The sequence below is a fragment of the Bubalus bubalis genome, chromosome 8, assembly GCF_019923935.1.
Source record: "Bubalus bubalis isolate 160015118507 breed Murrah chromosome 8, NDDB_SH_1, whole genome shotgun sequence".
NCBI classification, from domain to species: Eukaryota; Metazoa; Chordata; class Mammalia; order Artiodactyla; family Bovidae; genus Bubalus; species Bubalus bubalis.
Window position 1 is genome coordinate 31,932,897 of NC_059164.1, and position 25,252 is coordinate 31,958,148.

The 25,252-nt window shown below is 39.7% G+C and overlaps 1 protein-coding gene across 2 annotated transcripts in view; it reads left to right on the forward strand.

The window, feature by feature from the left end:
* Nucleotides 1–66: 66 nt before the first annotated feature.
* Nucleotides 67–25,252, forward strand: part of SLC25A40 (solute carrier family 25 member 40) — a 77,576-nt gene continuing 52,390 nt past the window's right edge. For both annotated transcript variants that reach the window (XM_006069618.4, XM_044946549.1), the window contains exon 1: nucleotides 67–279. The gene's annotated coding sequence lies outside the window, so the exon portion shown is untranslated. The remainder of the gene's footprint in view (nucleotides 280–25,252) is intronic.

Genomic DNA, 25,252 nt, shown 5'->3' on the forward strand with positions numbered 1-25,252 from the left:
CCCTGCGCGTCCCGCCCCTCGCGCCTGCGCCCCGCCCCCAAGGGTGGTGTCTCTGTGCCCCGTCGGCTCCTCCTCTGCGATGCCTTCCTGGCTTCAGGTCCGCGCTCGGTGGTCTCTGCTCCGCGTCCCTTCGCTACCCTGAAGAGTCCTTGTGGTTCCCAGTTGACCGAACAGAGTGAATGCAGTTAGCGCCGCCGGCCGGCCCAGCTCGCCACCGGGGTCATTCCGGCTTTCTAAGGTTGCCCGGACCGCCGGTCCTCCAGTTGCTCCCTCCACCAGGTACGCTTGTTCCCCGCGGGTCGACTGTTCCGGCTGCTGGGGACGCAGCGGTTGCGGCCGAGCCCGGACTCAGATTGGGGCGGGGCGGGTTGGCTGCTGCAGGCTCTGTTCTCCGCGCCCCGAGTGCGGTTTTCCCGCGGTCATCGGGCCATCTGGAGGCAGGCCGCAGAGAGATTTCACGGGACAGAGCGGCCGGGGGGCGTCGAAGCGAGGGTTGGGCCAGGAAGCCCCCGGCCTAGAGCGCGTCCTGGGCGCCTTGTGCTTTTTGGTATTTACGTGCGCTACTCTATTGACCTCTTGTACCTACATCTGATTTCGTTGTACTGAGAAGTTTATTTCAACAGTAACTGGAAAAGAGATTTGAAATCTCAAGTCTAGGTTTTTGAGTCTGGACCTTCCACAAATCAGTTTGTAAAAATGTGGTTAAATTACTTACTCCTTTTGAATCTCAGTTTTTTACATCTCTTAAAATGGGATTTGTAGTAAGGATTCCATTGAGATGCTTTGAAAACTAAGTTAATTTCGTCTTGTGAGAAAACACTTCACACACACACACAAAAGGATTTTGGTATGTTTCTGCCTGTAAACTTCTTAAGGAGTAAAAGAGTTAAATCTTGTACTATGCATTCATTACCACCTGGCCATGATAATCACTCATTGGTTGGTGGTTGATTTTTAACTTGTTATGAAAAAGCTCGGGGAAGTTAGTGCCAGTACCGCTGTTCCACAAATAGGTACCTTAAAAAGCGTAGAAAAGGGGATATTGTAAGTACCTTTAGCTAAAATGGAGGACACAAAGAGATGATTCAGCTTTGCTAAGGGAAATAAGAGTTTTGCTGTGAATGGCCTTAGTTTGAAGGGTCTGGGGAGATACCAAAGGATCTATTTTTATTAGATCGTTGGTAACATTTGTTGTAGTTCAGGGGAGCTGTCTGGGAGAGAATGGTGGGCGTGTGGAATAGAGGGAAGATAGTTTGAGAGACTTACACCCCAAGCACTGATTCTCAGTCATGGGGTGATGCCTATGAGGTTGTCAGAGCTTTAAAGGCTGAAGGAAGTATAGTTTGGACAAACATGCAGCATTATAATTTCTATTTGGGTAAAATCTGTTTTCAAAAAAGAAGCTACAGGAAGAGTGCGAGGTTTTTATGTTTATAAAAAGTTTTAAAAGATTGAGAAACACTGATATAGAATGCAGTTAAAGTCATGGGAGGAAATGGAAATTGCCCAGGAGAGCATGTGAAATAAGAGAAGTAGTGATGAGCAGAGGATGATGAAATAGTGAGAGAGTTGGAGAAAAGGCCACAGAGTTAGGAAGAAAACTTGGAATTAATCTTCAGATGTCACAAAATTATGAACATTGGCATCGTGCAGGCTTCACTGACTATATGGTTTTTGGGTAATTTTGATCCTAAATTTTAATATCTGAAAAGGGAGTAAAAAACACTTCTCAGATGTGAAAATTAATTGGAACGTTTTTGAAAGCCTAATTAGTACCGTGCCTGGCACAGAGTAAGAGCTAAGGAAGTAAGTGCTGTCATCCTGGTGAACTCTATATCAGCCTCTCCAACTTCACGGGTTCTGAAAAGTTAAGTCTTGAAAAATGGGCCTTTGATTCTGGTGTCTAAGATGTCCTTGGTGCATTAGTGAGAATTTCAGGAGATGGCTAAGGTAAATATACAGTACTAGATGAAAATGATGGGCTTGAAGTGGTGGTGGATTGAGTATACATTTTGCAAAAAATGTGTCAGTGTAGGAAATTATAGTGATAGGAAGGGAAGATAGGGTCTTTGGAAGGTTTGGGGATATGAAAGTCAAAGTTTTAGTCGCTCAGTCATGTCCAACTCTTTGTGACCCCCTGGACTGTACCTCTATTCATGGAATTCTCCAGGCAAGAATACTGGATTGGGTTGCCATTACTTCCTCCAGGGGATCTTCTATCTCATTGACAGAACCCAGGTCTCCTGCATTGTAGACAGATTTTTTAGTATCTGAGCCATCTGGGAAGCTCTTAGGGGATATGGAAAAGATTTAAATATGTTTCTGTTGAAGAACACAAAAATAGGAAGGCCATTTTATGTTGCAGTGAAAGCTGAGGTACCTTTCTTATTTGCTATAATGAGGAAGGACAGTAACAGAGTAGCACCCAAGGCTTTGAGACACACCCTCGACTGCACTGCAGGTGATAATGTCAAGCTGTGAATAAGCAGAAAGTTTGTTTTGCTGCACAGTGTTAGAAATTTTCTGATCTGTAACCCAAAGACAATTAAAAAAAATTATTATTGGAGCTCAGATCTTTTGGTAGCCAGTGGAAGAAGGATGTAGTCATATATCTATGGCCTGTAAACATAGACACCTCTTTACCATCATGTATATAATCGGGGTTATTGGTAAAAGAATAAGGTTTATGTTAAAGTATTTCTTGAGATGTGCTTCAGGTGAAAGTTATGAATGCAAGAAGAGATACGTGGAGGCAACATTCCTTGTGGAAAGTTGATTAAAGAGTTCTGTTAAGCAAAGCTGGAGAACATGAGCAGAATCATGGTCTAATTAAATGAACATTTGGCAGTGAATCAAGAGAAAATGAGTTTCATTCAGTACTGACTCTGTTCCTAGGTAGTTTTATGACCTTAGGTAAATATTAACCTTGCCATACTATAATTTCCTCATCTGTAAATGAAAATAATATGTGTTCTGTCTAACCCACAACTTTTTGTAATTATCAAATGAGACCTTTGCTTTTCCAGACCACCTCATATATATACAAATATAAATTTTGTATTCTTGAATCTAGGTAAAGGGATTTATTCATTCTTCTGTAATACCACTATCCTTTATTTCTTTTCCTTAAGCCTCTCTACCTGGCTGATAATCGTTCCTCTTGCCTTTTCATAGTAAGCCTGACTTAGAATTAACCTTTTTCTCCTTCGGGCCTTCAGTAGTAGCCCAGTTTGATTTATTTGCCAACTATTGATATATTGTCTGCTGAAATGTGTTCTGTTGCTGTATTTATTACTTGAGAGTCTCGCTACCCTGGTGAATTGGAGGACCTAAGGTTCTTCTGAGGTTAAGTTCGTAGTTTTGCAAGCTAAGCGTATGAAAGAATAGAGTTGAGTCGTGGCTGTGGCACTAAAGTCCATGTCTCAGCTGACTGGGAAACCGAGGAAAATTCGGCATGTCACGTCCTTGAACACAACCTAAGTAAAGGGTCAAAAGTGAAATTTGAGAGTGGACCACCCTGGGACAATATACTCTAGAGGCTGCTCTGGCACCTGTAGGAGCTGTGAAGGATGATGAGTTGGTGCAGAGGTTGTGTTACATTCTGAACTAGATAGTAAAGTCCTTTAGGACATTATGGAATCCGTTTGGGGCTGTGGTTATAAAACAGTCTACCTTCCTAGTACACCGTTTTCTTCTGCACTGACTGAGCACCTGCGAGTGAAACTAGAATGAAACCCAAAGGGTGAATAGGAGTTTGTCAAGAGGGAGCGTAACACATTTCAGGAATTGCAAAAGCTCGTGTGCTGGGCAAGGTTAGTAATTTACGTGAGAGATAATTTGTGGCTTAGACTAGGGTGATGACGGTACAGCGAATGATATTTGAGGGTTAGAATCGTTAGGGCTGGATGATAGGTTGGATGAGGAGGAAGAGCAAGAATGACTCCCAGAGTATTGAAATGGTTGGTTTTACTTAGATGGGGAAGATGAGCAGGTTGTGGGGGATTTTTGAAAATTTCTTCTGCTTAATAAATCCGAGATTGTTTATGAAACAAGCCAGCGGTGGGTGCTCAGGTGGTTGCATTTGTGTGAGCTTTAAATCCTTTTTGTGGGTTATCTCAACTTTATCCACACCTTGGAAATGGGGCTTTTACTCCCATTTCTTAGATTGGGAAACTCACGCAAAGAAAAGTGAAAGGAAGTTGCTGAGAGTGAGGACATTGACTCAGGGCAAGTCTCTCCCTCGGCAAATGAATTCCCAGAATGGAATTGCTTCCATTTTGTCATTTTTACCATATGTTCACTCATTATATAACAGTTATTGTACTTCTACTGTGTGCCATTGACTGTGCTTAGTAGTGGCCCTTCTTAAATAGTCATAAATACTGCTCACTGACTGGGTGTCTTGCTGTGTCCCTCCATTTTCCTTACTTCATTCTCTTTACCCCAATTCCTTGTTTTTATACTAGTTTGCCTTGATTTTCTTTTCTTGCTCATTTCTATGTTTATAGTGTTGTTTTAGGCCCATGTATGATGACTTTACAGGTGTTCTAGACTAGCTCACAGGCTTGCTTTTCTATTTTATGCTGAGGTAAGCATGGTGATGGAGAAAGCAGTGGCACTCCACTCCAGTACTTTTGCCTGGAAAATCCCACGGACTGAGGAGCCTGGTGGGCTGAAGTCCATGGGGTCGCAAAGAGTTGGGCACGGCTGAGCGACTTCAACTTTCACTTTTCACTTTCATGCATTGGAGAAGGAAATGGCAAGCCACTCCATTGTTCTTGCCTGGAGAATCCCAGGGACGGGGGAGGCTGGTGGGCTGCCGTCTATGGGGTCGCACAGAGTTGGACACGACTGAAGCGACTTAGCAGCAGCAGCAGCAGTGAGCTTGGTTTACTTTAAGACTCCCATAGAAATCTTGTCATGTAGATTTATAAAATTTCTAATACCTTTTTATAATACACATACAATAAAATGCACCCATTTTAAGCATACAGATTGATGAATTCTAACAAATATATATATCCATATGATTACCACCTCCCCCATCAAAATAAAGAACATTTCTGTCACCTCAAAAGGTTATTTCACTCCTTGTTCCAGTCTCCTTTCTCCTGCCATTGAAACCACTCTTCTTTCTTTCTTTCTTTTTACTTTTTAAATTATGAAAGTATGATAACACATTTACAGGAGACTTGGAAAATACAGAACGAAGTTACATACAGTTGCATTATATATTGCAGTTATTTTTTAAGTAGATAAATTGAGATTTTTAGTTGGAGTTTCAATATCAAACTCTCAAAAATTAACAGAATGAATATACAGAAAAGTAGAAGGATATAGTAGACCTGAAAAGCATCATGAACCAATTCAACATAATTAAGATTTATACAAATTTCACACAACAGGATACAAATTCTATTCAAGTTCCCATAGATTATAAACTAGGAGACACTGAGACATATCCAAGGACTTTATAAAACAAGTTGCAAAAATTTCATGATCTAAAGAGTATTAAAATCTTACAGAGTCTGTTCTTTTATCACTGTGGAATTATGTTAGGAATCAATAGCAAAAGATATTTGAAAGGTAACCACTGTTGTGATTTCTAATATCATAAATAAATTTCCCTATATTCCAGATTCATATAAATGAAATCCTATAATTTATATGCTTTGCATCTCAGATATTTTGCATAACATAACATTGTTTATGATTCATCCATGTTGCTGCATGTATCTATCAGTAGTTCCATTCCTTTTTATTGTTGAGCTGTTGTGAGAATATGCCACAGTTTATCCATCATCTGTAGATGGATATTTGAGTTATTTCTAATTTTGGTCTTTTATGATAATGCTGCTATGAACATTTGTATGTAGTTGTGGACTTTTTTTTTCATTTTTCTTGGAGTTGACTATAGAATTTTTTTGGCTGCACTGGGTCTTCATTGTGGGGTGCAGGCTAATCTTGTTGTAGAACATGGACTCTGGCGCACACAGGCTCTCTGGTTGCTGCTTGGAGTCAGTAATTTTGGTGTGCAGGCTTAGTTGCTCCATGGGAGAAACTACAGGCGTTTTTAATAACCATTCCCTCCAGCAATGTATGAGAGTTCTAGTTGTTAAACATCCTCCTCACTCACTGGGTGCAAACTAGAATCTCGTGTCATTTTTTAAACACTTGAGATGAAATTCTGTACCATGAAATTCATTTAAATTATTTTGAAGTGACTTTCAGTGTATTCATGGGGTTGTGCAACCATCACCACTAGAATATATGCAGGACGGCAGAAAGAAATTAAACAGGCATTCCTGATCCACCTTCCCATCTCTCACCCGTGGCACCTACTAATCTGCTCTGTTTCTATGGATTTGCCCATTATGGACATTTCATGTAAGTGGAATCATAAAACAGGTGTTTTTTGTCCTGGCTTCTTTTGTCTGGCATAATATTTTCAGGGTTCATCCATGTGTCAGTACTTCTGTCTTTTTTAGTAACTGAATAAAAGAAAATTCCCTGATAGGGATAGACCACATTTTGTTTATCCATTCATCCATTTGTTTTGTTTAAACATTTGAGTTGTTTATTCTTTGGTTGTTGTGAATAATAACTCTCTGAACATTTGTGTACAAGTTTTTGTTTGACTCTGTTTTTCAGTTTGCTTGTTAATATACCACCACGGTGTGATCACTCACCTAGAGCCAGACATCCTGGAATGCAAAGTCAAGTGGGCCTTAGGAAGCATCACTACAAACAAAGCCTGAACACTCGACTATTTCAAATCCTGAAAGATGATGCTGTGAAAGTGCTGTACTCAATATGCCAGCAAATTTGGAAAACTCAGCAGTGGCCACAGGACTGGAAAAGATCAGTTTTCATTCCAATTCCAAAGAAAGGCAATGCCAAAGAATGCTCAAACTACTGCACAATTGCACTCATCTCACACGCTGGTAAAGTAATGCTCAAAATTCTCCAAGGCAGGCTTCAACAGTATGTGAACCGAGAACTTCCAGATGTTCAAGCTGAATTTAGAAAAGGCAGAGGAACCAGAGATCAAATTGCCAACATTTGTTGGATCATTGAAAAAGCAAGAGAGTTCCAGCAAAACATCTACTTCTGCTTTATTGACTATGCAAAAGCCTTTGACTGTGTGGATCACAACAAACTGTGGAAAATTCTTCAAGAGATGGGAATACCAGACCACCTGAACTGCCTCCTGAGAAATCTGTATGCAGGTCAAGAAGCAACAGTTAGATTTGGACATGGAACAATAGACTGGTTCCAAATTGGGAAAGGCTGTATATTGTCATCCTGCTTATTTAACTTATATGCAGAGTACATCGTGTGACATGCCAGGCTGGATGAATCACAAGCTGAAATCAAGATTGCTGGGAGAAATATCAATAACCTCAGATATGCAGATGTCACCACCCTTATGACAGAAAGCGAAGAAGAGCTAAAGAGCTTCTTGTTGATGGTGAAAGAGGAGAGTGAAAAAGTTGGCTTAAAACTCAACACTCAGAAAACTAAGATCATGACATCCGGTCCCATTACTTCATGGCAAATAGATGGGGAAACAATGGAAAAAGTGACAGACTTTATCTTTTTGGGCTCCAGAATCACTGCAGATGGTGATTGCAGCCATGAAATTTAAATATGCTTGCTCCTTGAAAGAAAAGCTATGACCAACCTAGAGAGCATATTAAAAAGAAGAGACATTACTTTGCCAACAAAGGTCCGTCTAGTCAAGGCTATGGTTTTTCCAGTAGTCATGTATGGATCTCACATCCATACATGGACTATAGTTGGACTATAAAGAAAGCTGAGCGCCAAAGAACTGATGCTTTTGAAGTGTGGTGTTGGAGAAGACTCTTGAGAGTCCCTTGGACTGCAAAGAGATCCAACCAGTCCATCCTAAAGGAGATCAGTTCTGGGTGTTCATTGGGAGGACTGATGTTGAAGCGGAAACTCCAATACTTCAGCCACCTGATGGGAAAAGCTGACTCATTTGAAAAGACCCTGATGCTGGGAAAGACTGAAGGTGGAGAAGGGGATAACAGAGAATGAGATGGTTGGATGGCATTACTGACTCGATGGACATGAGTTTGAGTAAGCTCCGGGAGTTGGTGATGGACAGGGAGGCCTGGTGTGCTGAAGTCCATGGAGTTGCAAAGAGTCGGACACAACAGAGCAGCTGAAATGAACTAACTGAGAATTGTTGGGTTATCTAATAATGTTTAACATTTTCAGGAAGCTCCAAACTTTTCCACAGGGGCTGCATCATTGTACATTACTATGAACAGTGTATTATAGAAGTTTGCCTATTTCTCCACATGCTCGTCTACACTTGTTATTTTCCTTTTTTTTTTTTTTTTAAGATTAAGTTAATAGGCTTCCCACTGGGAGTGAAGTGGTGTCTGATTGTGGTTTTGATTTGCATTTCCCTAATGAAAGTGAATGGACCCAACTCCAGTACTCTTGCCTGGAAAATCCCATGGACGGAGGAGCCTGGTAGGCTACAGTCCTTGGTGTCCCTAAGAGTCGGGGACGACTGAGCGACTTCATTTCCCTTTTCACTTTAATGCATTGGAGAAGGAAATGGCAACCCACTCCAGTGTTCTTGCCTGGAGAATCCCAGGGACAGAGGAGTCTAGTGGGCTGCCGTCTATGGGGTCGCACAGAGTCGGACATGACTGAAGTGGCTTAGCAGTAGCAGTAGCAGCAATGAAAGTGAAAGAGGAGAGTGAAAAAGTTGGCTTAAAGCTCAACATTCAGAAAACTAAGACCATGGCATCTGGTCCCATCACTTGATGGGAAATAGATGGGGAAACAGTGGCAGACTTTATTTTTTTGAGTTCCAAAATCACTGCAGATGGTGATTGCAGCCATGAAATTAAAAAACACTTACTCCTTGGAAGGAAAGACCAACCTAGATAGCATATTGAAAAGCAGAGACATTACTTTGCCAACAAAGGTCCGTCTAGTCAATGCTATGGTTTTTCCATGTATGGATGTGAGAGTTGGACTGTGAAGAAAGCTGAGTGCCGTAGAATTGATGCTTTTGAAGTGTGGTGTTGGAGAAGACTCTTGAGAGTCCTTTGGACTGCAAGGAGATCCAACCAGTCCATTCTGAAGGAGATCAGCCCTGGATTTCTTTGGAAGGAATGATGCTAAAGCTGAAACTCCAGTACTTTGGCCACCTCATGCGAAGAGTTGACTCACTGGAAAAGACTCTGATGCTGGGAGGGATTGGGGGCAGGAGGAGAAGGGGACTACAGAGGACGAGATGGCTGGATGGCGTCACCGACTTGATGGACATGAGTTTGGGTGAACTCCGGGAGTTGGTGATGGACAGGGAGGCCTGGCGTGCTGCGATTTATGGGGTCGCAAAGAGTCGGACACAACTGAGTGACTGAACTGAACTGAATTATTTGTGATATTGAGCATCTTTCATATCTTACTTGGCTGTTAGTATATCTTCTTTGAGTAAGTGGTCAGGTACTTTGCCCATTTTTTAATTGGGCTTTTCTCTTTTTGTTGTTGGATTGTAAGTGTTCTTAAAGATTTTCTATTGTAGACTCTTATCAGATAGATTTGCAGATATTTTCTCCAATCATGTGGCTTGTCTTTTTTACTTTTTGGATAGTGTCCTTTGATATACAACAGTTTTAAATTTTGATAAAATTCAATTTTATTTGCCCTTTGTGTTTTTGTTTTTCGTACTTTTGGTGTTATCTTTAGCAACCTGTTGCCAGATCCAAGGTCACTTAGCTTAGCTTTACTTCATCTTATCTTCTAAGAGTTTTATAGTTTTAGTTTAGGTCTTTGACTTCCCTGCTGGCTCATAAAGTAAAAGCGTCTGCCTACAATGGGGGAGACCTAGGTTCAATCCCTGGGTCAGGAAGATCTCCTGGAGCAGGAAATGGCACCCCACTCCAGTACTCTTGCCTGGAAAATCCCATGGACGGAGGAGCCTGGTAGGCTACAGTCCATGGGGTCGCTAAGAGTTGGACATGACTGGGCAACTACACTTTCACTTACGCTTTAGGTCTTTGACCCATTTTAAGTCAATTTGTGTGTATAACATGAACAAAGAGAGGGTCAAACTTCATTCTTTGGCATGTGGAATCCATTTGTATCAACATGGATACATGTTGGTACCTTTGTTCTCAAGAAAGCCTGTTGACCATAGATGTATGGGGTGGTTTTAGGACTATGAATTCTATTCCATGATTCTTATGTTTATCCTTAAGCTAGCTAGTTCTACAGTTTTGATTACTGTAGCCTTTAGTAAGTTTTGAAACTGGGAAGTCTCAAGTCCTCTAAATTTTTGTTTTTCTTTTTCAGGATTGTTTTAGTTATTCAAGATGTCTTGAAATTTCGTATGAGTTTTAGAATAAGCTTGTTCATTTCTACAAAAAGAGCAGTTGGAGTTTTGAGAGTGATGGCATTGAATTTGTATAGATTTGCAATCTTAACAGTATTGTGGATTTCTGTCCATGAACACTGGATGGTTCCAGTTTATTTAGCTCTTCTTGAGTTCATTCTGCAGTGTTCTGTAATTTTCATTGTATACACGTTTGAACTGTGCAGGCCCACTTATACATTTTTGGTCTTTACTTTCCATTAAATACGTACTACCAGCACTATGTGGACTTCCCTGGTAGCTCAGCAGTAAAGAATCCGCCTGCCAGTGCAGAAAACGCAGATTCAATCCCTGAGTCAGGAAGATCCCCTGGAGAAGGAAATGGCAACCCACTCCATAGAGGTGCCTGGTGGCTTACATTTCATGGAGTTGCAGAGTCAGACATGACTTGACAACTAAACAAGACCACTGCATGGTCTGTGGTGGTTTGAATTTATGGAACCTCAGATGTAGGAGGCAAGAAGACCAACTGTAAAGTTATACTTGGGTACTTTTGTAACAGAGATTGTTTTGTTAAATTTATTTTCAGGTTGTCAATTGCTATATAGAATCTCAACTAATTATTATATATTGATCTTGTTTGCTGAATTAATTTATTAGCTCTGGTAGTTCTTTTTTGGTGTATTCTTTAGAATTTTCAAGATACAAAATCATGTCATCTGTGAATAGAGATTGTTTTACTTTGTTCTTTCAAATCTGGATGCCTCTATCTGTTTTTATTGCTTAATGTCCCTTGCTAGAACTTGCATAATTATGCAGTAAAGCAGACATTTTTGTCATTTTCCTGATGTTAGGGGGAATATTTTCCGTTTTCCTCCATTAAGTCTGATGTTATATGTGAGTTTTTCTTAGATGCCTTTTATCATGATGATGAAGTTCCTCAGTTTTTATTGTATTAACTGAGTTCATCATGTGGTTCTGTTGATCTAATTAATATGGTGAATTCTGTTGATTGATTTTCATAAGTTGAACCACTTTTGCATGTTTGAGATAAATCCAACTTGATCATGGTGTAAATTATTTTAATATAGGGCTAGATTCAGTTTACTAGCATTTTGTGGGGAACTTTTGCATCTATATGAAACTTGCACAACTCAGATGAGACTTAAACCCATGGGCTGAGACTGTTACTCAGCCAAACTCAGTTTAGGACTTGAGCCCACAGACTGGGACTTGAACCCAAGTCTTTTTATTGAGATTGCACACCTGGTCTCAGGATTTAATGAAGCTCAGGTTCTTTATATTTTGTCGCAGAAAGACTTCAGTTCAGTTGAGTTGCTCAGTCATGTCCAACTCTTTGCAACCCTGTGGACTGCAGCATGCCAGGCCTCCCTGTCTATCACCAACTCCCAGAGTTTACTCAAGCTCATGTCCATCAGGTCAGTGATTCCATCCAACCATCTCATCCTCTGTCGTCCCCTTCTCCTCCTGCCCTCAATCTTTACCAGCATCAGGGTCTTTTCAAATGAGTTAGTTCTTTGCATCTGGTGGTCAAAGTATCGGAATTTCAGCTTCAGCATCAGTCCTTCCAATGAATATTCAGGACTGATCTCCTTTAGGATGGACTAGTTTGATCTCCTTGCAGTCCAAGGGACTTTGAAGAATCTTTTCCAACACCACAGTTCAAAAACATCAATTCTTCGGCACTCAGCCTTCTTTTAGTCCATCTCTTACATCCATTCATAACGTCCATTCATAACTACTGGGAAAACCATAGCTTTGACTAGATGGACCTTTGTTGGCAAAGTAAAGTCCCTGCTTTTTAATATGCTATTTGTTGGTCGTAACTTTTCTTCCAAGGAGCAAGTGTCTTCTAATTTCATGGCTGCAGTCACCATCTGCAGTGATTTTGGAGCCCAAAAAGATAAAGTCTGTCACTTTTTCCATTGTTTCCCCATCTATTTGCCATAAAGTGATGGGATCAGATGCCATTATCTTAGTTTTCTGAATGCTGAGTTTTAAGCCAACTTTTTCACTCTCCTCTTTCACTTTTGTCAAGAGGCTCTTTAGTTCTTTGCTTTCTGCCAAAAGGGTGGTGACATCTGCATATCTGAGATTATTGATATTTCTTCAGGCAATCTTAATTCCAGCTTGTGCTTCTTCCAGCCCAGTGTTTCTCATGATGTACTCTGCATATACGTTAAATAAGCAGGGTGACAATATAGAGCCTTGGTGTACTCCTTTCACTATTTGGAACCAGTCTGTTGTTCCATGTCCAGTTCTAACTGTTGTTTTTTGACCTGCATACAGATTTCACAAGAGGCAGGTCAGGTTGTCTGGTATTCCCATCTCTTGAAGAATTTTTCACAGTTTGTTGTGATCCACACAAAGACTTCAATGAGTGACAAAGCAATAGTTACGAAGTAGGATTTATTTAGAGATACACATTCTGTAGACAGAATGAGATCCCATGTCAAAAGGTGAGAGTGGACAGAAATACACGGGGGCATTAATTTTTAATGGGCTGAGTAACTTCATAGGCTAATAAGTGGGAGGATTATTCCAACTGTTTCAGGGAATGGGGGCAGAATTCTAGGAATTTGGAGATTTCTAGGAATTGGACCACTGCCCACTTTTTATCCTTTTATGGTTTTCCTGGGAACTGTCATGGCGCCCATAAGTATATCATTTAACATGTCAATGTATTATGATGAGTGTGTGATAAGGTTCAAGGTCTACTGAAAGTGGAATCTTCTGCCATCTTGGTTCTGACCTGTTTATGTCATATCATTGATATGTCTTTCTTTAAGGGTTATGTCCTGCCTCCTTCCCTCCTGTTTTATATATATATATGAAATATTAGTATGTAGTTTTCAAGTGATATCTTTTTCTGGCTTTGATGTTAGAGTACTATTTGTTTTATAGAATGAGTTAGAAAGTGTTACCTTTCTTCAGTAACTTTTGGTACTTTGTGTGTTTCTAGGAATTTGTTTATTTCAAGTAATGTGTTGACAGATTTTTGTTCAGTTGCTAAGTCATGCTAAGTCATGTTTGACTCTTTGCAACTTCAAGAATTACGGCACATCAGGCTTCCGTGTCCTTCGCTAGCACCCGAAGTTTGCTCAGACTCGTGTCTTCTGAGTTGATGATGCCATCCAACCATTTCTCATTCTCTGTCACCCGCTTCTCCTGCCCTCAGTCTTTCCCAGCATCAGGGTCTTTTCCATTGAATCGGCTCTTTGCATCAGGTGGCCAGACTATTGGAGCTTCAGCTTCAGCATCAGTCCCTCTCTAGTGAATATTCAGGGTTGATTTCCCTTAGAATTGAGTGGTTTGATCTCCTTGCTGTGCACCGGACTCTGAAGAGTCTTCTCCAGCACCATAATTTCAAAGCGTCAATTCTTTGGTGCTCAGCCTTCTTTATGGTCCAACTCTACTTGTTCATTTCCTTTAATAATTTTTATTCCTGTAAAGCTTCTGGTAATATCTCTACTTTCATGCCTGATTTTACCAGTTCGAGTCTTCTTATTTTTCTTGGTCAGTTTAGCCAAAAGTTAATTTTGGTGATCTTTTTTAAAGAGGTCTTCCATGGTGGCTCAGACAGTAAAGAATCTGCCTGCAGTGCGGGAGACCTGGGTTCAATTCCTGGGTCAGGAAGATCCCCTGGAGAAGGGAATGGCAACCCACTTCAGTATTCTTGCCTGAAAAGTTTCATGGACAGAGGACCCTGGTGGACTACAGTCCATGGAATCGCAGAGAGTTGGACATGATTGAGTGACTAACATTTCACTTTTTCTTTTTTAAAGAACCAATTTTTGGTTTCATTGATTTTTCTCAGTAGTTTTTCTACTCTATTTACATTCTAATCTGTAATATTCCTTTCCTCTTCTTGTTTTGGGTTTAGTTAACTTTTTTCTTGGGTTCCGTAAGGGAGAAGTTCAGGTTTGAATAAAGATTTGAGATCTTTGTTTTTTTAATGTAGACCTTTACAACTATAAATTTCCCTCCTCTTAGCACTCTTAGCACTGCATTTGTTGCATTCCTTAAGTGTTGGTACGTTGTGTTTTCATTTTAATTTCTCTCAAGGTATTTTGTAATGTACCTTGTAATGGATTCTTTGACCTGTTGGTTAATTAAGAGTGTATTGTTTCATTCAACAGCTTTAAATTTCCAAATTTCCTATTGTTATTGATTTCTGTTTTTTTCCTCCTGTGATCAGAGAAGATGCTTTGTATAATTTTTAGTCTTCTTAAACTTAATGGAACCTTATTTGGTACTGTAATATATCTGTCATGAAGAATATTCCATGTTCACTTGAAGAATGTATTTTGCTCTCGTTTGGTGGAGTAGTCTATGTATGTCTGTTAGGTCTAGCTGGTTTGTAGTAGTTAATTTTCTAGTTCCTTGTTAATCTTTTGTCTAGTTCTGTTTATCATTGGAAATGAAATATTGAAGCTTCCAACTATTGTTGTCTTCTGTCACTTTTTGCTTCATATAATTTGGGGCTCTGTTGTATATATGTTTATAGTTTTTTTAAAATCGTGGTACATTGACCTTTATATCATTCTTCTTTGATGTTGTAACTATTTTTGTTTTAAAGTTTTTGTCTGGTATTAGTATTGGCACTCTGGCTCTCCTTTGGTTACAGTTTTCATAAAATAAATTTTTACATTTTCATTCTTAACCCATTTACAAATGTATTTGGTTCTAAAATGAGTTTCTTGTAGACAGCATGTAGTTAAATCACTTTTTATATTGACTCTTCCAGTCTCTTAGAGAATTTACTCCATTTGTCTTTAATGAAATTATTCAAAATAGAAGGCTTACATTGCCACTTTGCTCTTTTTTTCTGTATGTCATACTTTTTCGTTTCGCGATTCATTCACCACCTTCTTTTGTGTTAGATGTTCTGGTGTAATGTTTTGATTGCATTCTCATTTTTTCTGTATATATTTTAGTTATGTTTTTAGTTTATTTCTTGAGGATTGCAATTCATATTTAATTTTTAAGTGTATTTCAGATTAATACCAGTTTGGTTTTAATGGTATGTAAAAACTTTTCTCCTATATAACTCCATTCCTCCAGCCCCCTTGTAAATGACATATCGTTACTGTTATATATTATGTATGTGATATATATAAGCACATATAATGTGCACTTAAATGTGTCAGTTACAAATATGTAACATAAGTATAAATATATGATGTTTATACATAGTAAAGCATATATTGTATATAAGTAAATATGCAACATTAATGATATTGTGTATTGTAAATAACAATGTTATGCATGACAGTGATTAACATAGTTATTCTTTTGTATAATTGTATTTTAAGTCATTAGAGGGAAGAAAAAGAGGAATTACTAATTAAAGATCCATTAATGCAGACTTTGGGCTTCCCTGGTGGCTCAGAGGATAAAGCACCTGCCTGCAATGCAGGAGACCCAGGTTGGGAAGATCACCTGGAGAAGGAAATGGCAGTCCACTCCAGTATTCTTGCCTGGAGAATCCCATGGAGAGAGGAGCCTGGCGGGCTACAATTCACGGGGTCACAAAGAGTCGGACACAACTGAGCGACTTCACACATCACACACAATGCAGACATTTATGTTTATGTTGCCTATACTTATGTTTTATTATTTTATTATCAGTTTATTTTTGTGTTTGAATCTAAAATAGGTCATTTATAGCTAGGGTATAGTTTGATCTTTTTTTTTTAAATTCTGCCAGTCTTTGCCCTTTTCTTGAATTATTTAATCTGTTTTACATTTCAGTTCAGTTCAGTGACTCAGTCATGTCTGACCCTTTGCGACCCCATGAACCGCAGCATGCCAGGCCTCCCTGTCCATCACCAACTCCCGGAGTCCACCCAAACCCATGTCCATTGAGTCAGTGATGCCATCCAACCATCTCATCCTCTGTTCTCCCATTCTCCTCCTGCCCTCAATCTTTCCTGGCATCAGGGTCTTTTCAAATGAGTCAGCTCTTCTCCTCACGTGGCCAGAGGATTGGAGTTTCAGCTTCAACATCAGTCCTTCCAATGAACATCCAGGACTGATCTCCTTTAGGATGGACTGCTTGGATCTCCTTGCAGTCCAAGGGACTCTCAAGAGTCTTCTCCAACACCACATTTCAAAAGGATCAGTTCTTCGGTGCTCAGCTTTCTTTATAGTCCAACTCACACATCCATACATGACTACTGGAAAAACCATAGCCTTGACTAGATGGACCTTTGTTGGCAAAGTAATGTCTCTGCTTTTTAATATGCTGTCTAGGTTGTTCATAACTTTCCTTCCAAGGAGTAAGCGTCTTTTAATTTCATGGCTGCAGTCACCATCTGCAGTGATTTTGGAGCCCAGAAAAATAAAGTCAGCCACTCTTTCTACTGTTTCCTCATCTATTTTCCACAAAGTGATGGGACCAGATGCCATGATCTTAGTTTTCTGTGTGTTGAGCTTTAAGCCAACTTTTTCACTCTCTTCTTTCACTTTTGTCAAGAGGCTCTTTAGTTCCTCTTCACTTTCTGCCATAAGGGTTGTGTCATCTGCATATCTGAGGTTATTGATATTTCTCCCGGCAGTCTTGATTCCAGCTTGCACTTCTTTCAGCCCAGCGTTTCTCATGATGTACTCTGCATATAAGTTAAATAAGCAGGGTGACAATATACAGCTTTGACGTACTCCTTTTCCTATTTGGAACCAGTCTGTTGTTCCATGTCCAGTTCTAACTGTTGCTTCCTGACCTGCATATGGGTTTCTCAAGAGGCAGGTCAGGTGGTCTGGTATTCCCGTCTCTTTCAGAATTTTCCACGGTTTATTGTGATCCACACAGTCAAAGGCTTTCGCATAGTCAATAAAGAAGAAATAAATGTTTTTCTGGAACTCTTTGCTTTTTCAATGATCCAGCACATGTTGACAATTTGATCTCTGGTTCCTCTGCCTTTTCTAAAACCAGCGTGAACATCTGGAAGTTCACGGTTCATGTATTGCTGAAGCTTGGCTTGGAGAATTTTAAGCATCACTTTACTAGCATGTGAGAGTGCAATTGTGCAGTAGTTTGAGCATTCTTTGGCATTGCATGACTTTGGGATTGGAATGAAAACTGACCATTTCCAGTCCTGTGGCCACTGCTGAGTTTTCCACATATTGAGTGGAAATGCTTTGCACTCAATATGCTTTGCTGGCATATTGAGTGCAGCACTTTCACAGCATCATCTTTCAGGATTTGAAATAGCTCAACTGGAATTCCATCACCTCCACTAGCTTTGTTTGTAGTGATGCTTTCTAAGGCCCAGTTGACTTCACATTCCAGGATGTCTGGCTCTAGGTGAGTGATCACACCATCGTGATTATCTTGGTCATGAAGATCTTTTTTGTACAGTTCTTCTATGTATTCTTGCCACCTCGTCTTAATATCTTCTGCTTCTTTTATGTCCCTACCATTTCTGTCCTTTATTGAGCCCATCTTTGCATGAAATATTCCCTTGGTATCTCTAATTTTATTGAAGAGATGTCTAGTCTTTCCCATTCTGTTGTTTTCCTCTACTTCTTTGCATTGATTGCTGGGGAAGGCTTTCTCATCTCTCTTTGCTATTCTTTGGAACTCTGCATTCAGATGTTTATATCTTTCCTTTTCTCCTTTGCTTTTTCCTTCCCTTCTTTTCACAGCTATTTGTACAGCCTCCTCAGACAGCCATTTTGCTTTTTTGCATTTCTTTTTCTTGGGGATGGTCTTGATCCCTGTCTCCTGTACAATGTCATGAACCTCATTCCATAATTCATCAAGCACTCTGTCTATCAGATCTAGTCCCTTAAATCTATTTCCACTTCTACTGTATACTCATAAGGGATTTGATTTACGTCATACCTGAATGGTCTAGTGGTTTTCTCCACTTTCTCAATTTCAGTCTGAATTTGGCAATAAGGAGTTTATGACTTGAGCCACAGTCAGCTCCCGGTCTTGTTTTTGCTGACTGTATAGAGCTTCTCTATCTTTGGCTGCAAAGAATATAATCAGTCTGATTTCGGTGTTGACCATCTGGTGATGTCCATGTGTAGAGTCTTCTCTTGTGTTGTTGAAAGAGGGTGTTTGCTATGACCAGTGCATTCTCTTGGCAAAATTCTATTAGTCTTTGCCCAGCTTCCTTCGTATTCCAAGGCCAAATTTGCCTGTTACTCCAGGTGTTTCTTGACTTCCTACTTCTGCATTCCAGTCCCCTATAATGAAAAGGACATCTTTTTTGGGTGTTAGTTCTAGAAGGTCCTGTAGGTCTTCATTGAACTGTTCAACTTCAGCTTCTTCAGCATTACTGGTTGGGTCATAGACTTGGATTACTGTGATATTGAATGGTTTACCTTGGAAATGAACAGAGATCATTCTGTCGTTTTTGAGATTGCATCCAAGTACTGCATTTCGGACTCTTTTGTTGACTGTGATGGCTACTCCATGTCTTCTAAGGGATTCCTGCCCACAGTAGTAGATACAATGGTCATCTGAGTTAAATTCACCCATCCAGGCCATTTGAGTTCGCTGATTCCTGGAATGTTGATCTTCACTGTTGCCATCTCCTGTTTGACCACTTCCAGTTTGCCTTGAATGATGGACCTAGCATTCCAGGTTCCTATGCAGTATTGCTCTTTACAGCATGAAACCTTGCTTCTATCACCAGTCCCATCCACAACTGGGTGTTGTTTTTGCTTCAGCTCTGTCTCTTCATTCTTTCTGGGGTTATTTCTCCACTGGTCTCCAGTAGCATATTGGGCACCTGCCCACCTGGGGAGTTCCTCTTTCAGTGCCCTATGTTTTTGCCTTTTCATTCTGTTCATGGGATTCTCAAGGCAAGAATACTGAAGATTTATATCTGTCATTTTGCTATTTGTTTTCTGTATGTCTTACATTTGTTGTTATACTCTTCCTTCATAACTGCCTCTTTCATTTTAAATAGATATTTTCTCATACACAGTTACTTGTCTCTGTTTCATCTATTATATTATTTTCTTAATGGCTGCCTGGGGAATTGTAATTAGTATTTTAATTTATAATAATCAGGTGAGTGTCTTTAATTTCAGTAGTATACGCCTCCACCCCCTAACGCCTTCGTGTGTGTTGTTGCTGTCATGCAAGTTATGGCATCATCAGAGATTTATTTTATTGCTTTATCCAGTTGTCTTTTTAAAAAATATTTTATTGAAGTATATTGACCTACAATGTTTCAGATGCACAGGTGATTCAGTTATACAAATACACATATATTATTTTTGAAATTATTTTCCATCATAAGTTATTACAAGATATTGACTCTAGTTCCCTGTGTTATGCAGTAAACCTTTGTTGGTTGTTTCATATCTATTTTTTAATTAGAAATCTAGCATTCTATTTATACTAAGTCAAACAGGTAGAATCAAAATGTCATAATTATTTTAGTTAGGCAGAAGTTCATAGGTTTTCTAAAATATATATATTATGCATATATATATATATGTATGCAAGAAGAGATGGAGAAATTGGAGAACATAAACTAAATGAAATGAGAGCACTGAATATGAAATAGAAAAAGGGAAACAAACTAGATAAAAGTAAAAGATCATCATATAGTTCAGTTGTTTTTAAGCATGACTGCTCATTAGAAACATATCTGGAACTCTGGAGGAAAAAAGGCAATACTCAGGTATTTGTATACAAATACATTTGTATTTTTCAAAAAATTTCAAGAAAATTCTTGAAATTTTAAAATTCTTGGATTTTAAAAAGGGATTACAAGTTTTTCTATTAGATCCTAGTTTTGGTGATATAGAGTTCTACTTTTCTGTTAACCAATCATGATACAATTAAGTGAGTAATAGTTACATAATCACAATAGTAAAAGATGTTTATCAGTTTTCACGATCAATAGCCAGACCAAAAAAAGATAATTGTAATTGCAAGCCATCATGGGAACATGATTAACTTAATATAAAATAATTGCATACAGTTTGTGGGGGTCAAGCAGAGTGATAGGACAAGTGGAAGTGCATACATGCACATGTTTTCATCCACCCAGTCTGTGTCTTTTGGTTGGTGCATTTATTAATCCTCTTACATTGAAGGTAATTATCAGTATGTATGACCCGATTACATTTTCTTAATTTGGGGGGGTTTATTTTCTGTAGGTCTTTTTCTTCTCTTGTGTTTCCTGTGTAGAGAAGTTCCTTTAGCGTTTATTGTAAAGCTGGTTTGGTGTGCTAAATTCTTGTAACTTTTGCTTGTCTGGAAAGCTTTTGATTTCTCCATCAAATCTGAAGGAGAGTCTTGCTGGGTAGAGTATTCTTGGTTGTAGGTTCTTCCCTTTCATCACTTTAAATATATTATGCCATTCCCTTCTGGCTTGTAGAGTTTCTGTTGAGAAATCAGCTGATAGCCTGATAGGAGTTTCCTTGTATGTTATTTGTCACTTTTCTCTTGTTGCTTTTAATATTTTATCTGTTTTTAATTTTTGTCAGTTTGATTACTATGTGTCTCAGTGTGCTCTTCCTTGGGTTTATCCTGCCTGGGACTCTCTGTGCTTCCTGGACTTGGTTGACTATTTCCTTTCCCATGTTTGGGAAGTTTTCAGCTATTATCTCTTCAAATATTTTCTCAGGTCCTTTCTCTCTTCTTCTGGGACCCCTGTAATGCTAATGTTGGTGCGTTTAATGTTGTCCGAGAAGTCTCTTAGGCTGTTTTCATTTCTTTTCATTCTTTTTTCTATATTCTGTTCTGTGGCAGTGATTTCTACCATTCTGTCCTTCAGGTCATTTATCCGTTCTTCTGCCTCAGTTATTCTGCTATTGATTCCTTCTAGTGTATTTACCTGGAACTGTTGGTCAAAGAATTGGAGAAGGAAATGGCAACCCACTCCAGTGTTCTTGCGTGGAGAATCCCAGGGATGGGGAAGCCTGGTGGGCTGCCATCTATGGGTCGGACACGACTGAAGCAACTTAGCAGTAGCAGCAGTGTATTATTTATTTCTGTTTGTTTGTTCTTTAGTTCTTGTAGGTCTTTGGTAAACATTTCTTGTATATTTTCATTCTTTGCCTCTATTCTTTTTCCAAGATCCTGGATCATCTTCACTATCATTCTGAATTCTTTTTCTAAAGAATAGGTTGCCTATCTCCACTTTATTTAGTTGTTTTTCTGGGATTTTGTCTTGTCTCTTCATCTGGGACATAACTTTCTGCTTTTTCTTTGTGATTAACTTTCTGTAGTATGGTTTTTGTTTTAGCCACCTTGAGACTCTGGTTCTAAGTTCTTCTTTTGTCTGCCCTCTGATGGATGAGGCTAAGAGGCTTGTAAGGTTCTTGATGGGAGGGACTGGTGATGGGGAAAACTAGGTATTGCTCTAGGGGCAGAGTCTCAGTAAAGCTTTAATCCAGTTATCTGCTGATGGGCAGGTTGCACGCCCTCCCTGGTAGCTCTTTGGCCTGAGGTGACCCACCAGGGGTCTGGGAGCTCTATGGTAGGATTAATGGTGAACTCCAAGAGGGTTTATGCTAAGGGGGACCTTCCAGTGACCTTGCCCCTGTGGTGAACCCCTGCCAGCCCTCACAGGAGCCCCTCCAACACTAGCAGGTAGTTCTGGTTGAGTCTCCTGTGGTGTCACTGCTCCTCCTTTCTGTGTCTTGATGCACACAAAATTTTGTTTGTGCCCTCCAAGACTGGAGTCTCTGGTTCCCTCAGTCCTCTGGAAGGCCTGTGATCAAATCCCGCTGGCCCTCAAGGCCAGGTTCCCTGGGGATTCTCAGTCCCTTTGCTGGATCCCCAGGCTGGGATTCAGAACCTTCGTAATAGTGGGAGAACTTCTTTGGTGTTATTGTTCTCCAGTTTGTGGGTCACCCACCTGGCAGGTATGGGATTTGATTTTATTGTGATTGCGTCCCTCCTACTGTCTTGCTGCAGCTTCTTCTTTGTCTTTGGACGTGGGGTATCTTTTTTTGGTGGGTTCCAATATCCTCCTGTCGATTGTTGTTCAACAGGTAATTGCAATTTTGGTGCTCTTGCCGGAGGAGATAAGCACACATCCTTCTACTCTGCCATCTTGAGCTGGAAGACCCCTTGTCTTTTATATTTATCTATGTTGTTACTTTTGCCAGTGCTTTTTGCTTCATCATATGAATTCTAGTTACTATGTAGAGGTGTGTTTCATTTTAACCTGAAAGGTATGCCCCCTAGTATTTCTTGTAGGACAAGATCACTAGAGACAAAATCTATCAGATTTTGTTTATCTGGGAATGTATACTGCCTTCTGGCCTCCAGGTTTTAGATGTGAAATCAGCTTGTAATCATTGAAGGTCCTTTTAATGTAATGAATTGCTCCTCTCCCTGTTTTCAGAATTCTCTTTGTGGTTGGCTTTTGGCAGTTTAATTACAGTGTTTTTAGTGTGGCTCTGCTTGAGCTTATCCTACCAGGAGTTTGTTGAGACTCTGGAATGTGTAGTTTCTTTTTCTCCTTCTCTTCTTCCTCCATCGCCTCCTCTCCCACCCTTCTGTTAATCAAAGTTTGGAGGCTTTTGGCTTCTGTTCTTTTTGTTCCTTTCTGTCTTCTGGGACTCTCATCATGTGTAGGTTAGTATGCTTGATAAAGTCACTTAGGTCTCTTAGATTCTGTTCATTTTTTTTCATTATTTTTCTCTTTGTTCTTCAGATTGAGTGATCTCAATTGATCTTCAGGTTTACTGATTCTTTTGTCTGTTCTATAATATATGCTGTTGAACCTCTTGTGAATGATTCATTTCTGTTTTTGGTTGAATTGTTTCTTTCTGCCTTTTTTGGTTCTAATTTGCGCTTCTTTTTCTGGTTTCTTAAAGCAAGTGCTTAGATCCTTGTTTTTTAGATTTTTTTTAAATAGAAGCATATAATGTCATAAATTTCTTTGTAAGCACTGCTTTAGATGCATTTCACAATTTATGGCAACTCTTGCCATTTTACTTCGATATAGGTTTTGGGAAGTATTTTATCAAATCCACAATTTTTTAAAAATTGAGAATTTTTGTTAGGATTCCTGTAAATTTAGAACCAATTTGGAAGGTTTGATATAGCATTTATTATTTCAGCCCATAAAGTGGTATTTTTTTCTATTAAGACCTTTAATTTTGTTTTAATTTTATTTTTTAAATTGAAATATAGTTGATTTACAGTGTTTTGCCAATCTCTACTCTAAAGGAAAGTGATTCTCTTATGTACATATAGAAATGTTTTAAAATATTCTTTTCCATTAGGGTTTATGGCAGGATGTTGAATATAACTCCCTGTGCTATATAGTAGGACCCTGCTGTTCATGTGTCCTATATATATAGTGTACATCTGTTAATCCCAGATTCCCAGTACTTGCCCCACCTTGGCAACCACAAGTCTGTTCTCTGTGTCTCTGAGTTCATTTCTGTTTTCTAGATAGGTCCATTTGTGCCATATTTTAGATTCCACATATAAGTTACATCATGTAAGTTACATTTGTTTTTCTGACTTCACTTAGTAATGATCATCTCTGGGTCCATCCATGTTATTGCAAATGGCATTATTTCATTCTTTTTAACGGCTGAAGAGTATTCCATTGTATATATGTACCACATCATCTTTATCCATTCATCTGATGATGGACATTTAGGTTGCTTCCATGTTTTGACTATTGTGAGTAGTGCTGCTGTGAACATAAGGGTGCATGTATCTTTTTGAATTATAAAAGCTTGTATTTTTCTTTTTAAAGTGTTTTGTTTTATTATTATTGGAGTGTAATTGACATACAGTGTTGTGTTAGCATCTCTGTACAATGAAGTGAATCAGCTGTGTGTACACATACATCCCCTCCCTCCTGGCCCTGCCTTCCAGCCTCCCGTTTTACCCATCTAGGTGATCACGGAGCACCAAGCTGAGTTTTCTGTGCCATTCAGCAGGTTCCCACTAGCTATCTGTTTTATACATGGTAGGAGAATCCCAGGGATGGCAGAGCCTGGTGGGCTGCCGTCTATGGGGTCCCACAGAGTCGGACATGACTGAAGTGACTCAGCAGCAGCAGCAGTATATACATGTCAGGCCTGATCTCCCAGTTTGTCCCATCCTCCCCTTCTCCCCATGTGCTCATGTCTGTTCTCATGTCTGCATCTCTATTCCTGCCCTGCAAATAGGTTCATCTGTATCATTCTTTTTTAGATATCACATGTGCATGCATGCTAAGTTGCTTCAGTCATGTCTGACTCTTTGTGACCCTATGGACTGTAGCCTCCCTGGCTCCCCTATCCATGGGATTCTCCAGTCAAAAATATTGGAGTGGATTGCTATGCCCTCCTCCAGGTGATCTTCCCCGACCCGGGAATCTAACCCACATCTGTTACGTGTCCTGCACTGGCAGGTGAGTTCTTCACCACTAGTGGCACCTGGGAAGCCCCAGATTCCACATACATGTGTTAATATATGATACTTGTTTTCCTCTTTCTGGCTTACTTCACTGTGTGTTACAGACTCTAGGTCCATCTACATCTCTGGAAATGACCCAGTACAAATAACCCAAATTTCGTTCCTTTTTATGGCTGAGTAGTATTCCATTGTGGCCTTCCCTGGCGGCTCAGCAATAAAGAATCTGCCTGCCAGTGCAGGAGACATGGGTTTGATCTCTGGGTTGGGAAGATCTCCTGGAGAAGGAAATGGCAACCCACTCCAGTATTCTTGCCTGGATATCCCATAGACAGAGGAGCCTGGTGGGCAACAGTCCATGGGGTTGCAAAGAATCAGACAGAACTTAGAGACTAAAAACAACAACAGATATTCCATAGTATATGTGTACCACATCTTTATCCATTCATTTTCCAGTAGACACTTATGGTGTTTCTGTGTTTTGACTATTATAAATAGTGCTGCTCTGAACATAGGGGTGCATGTATCTT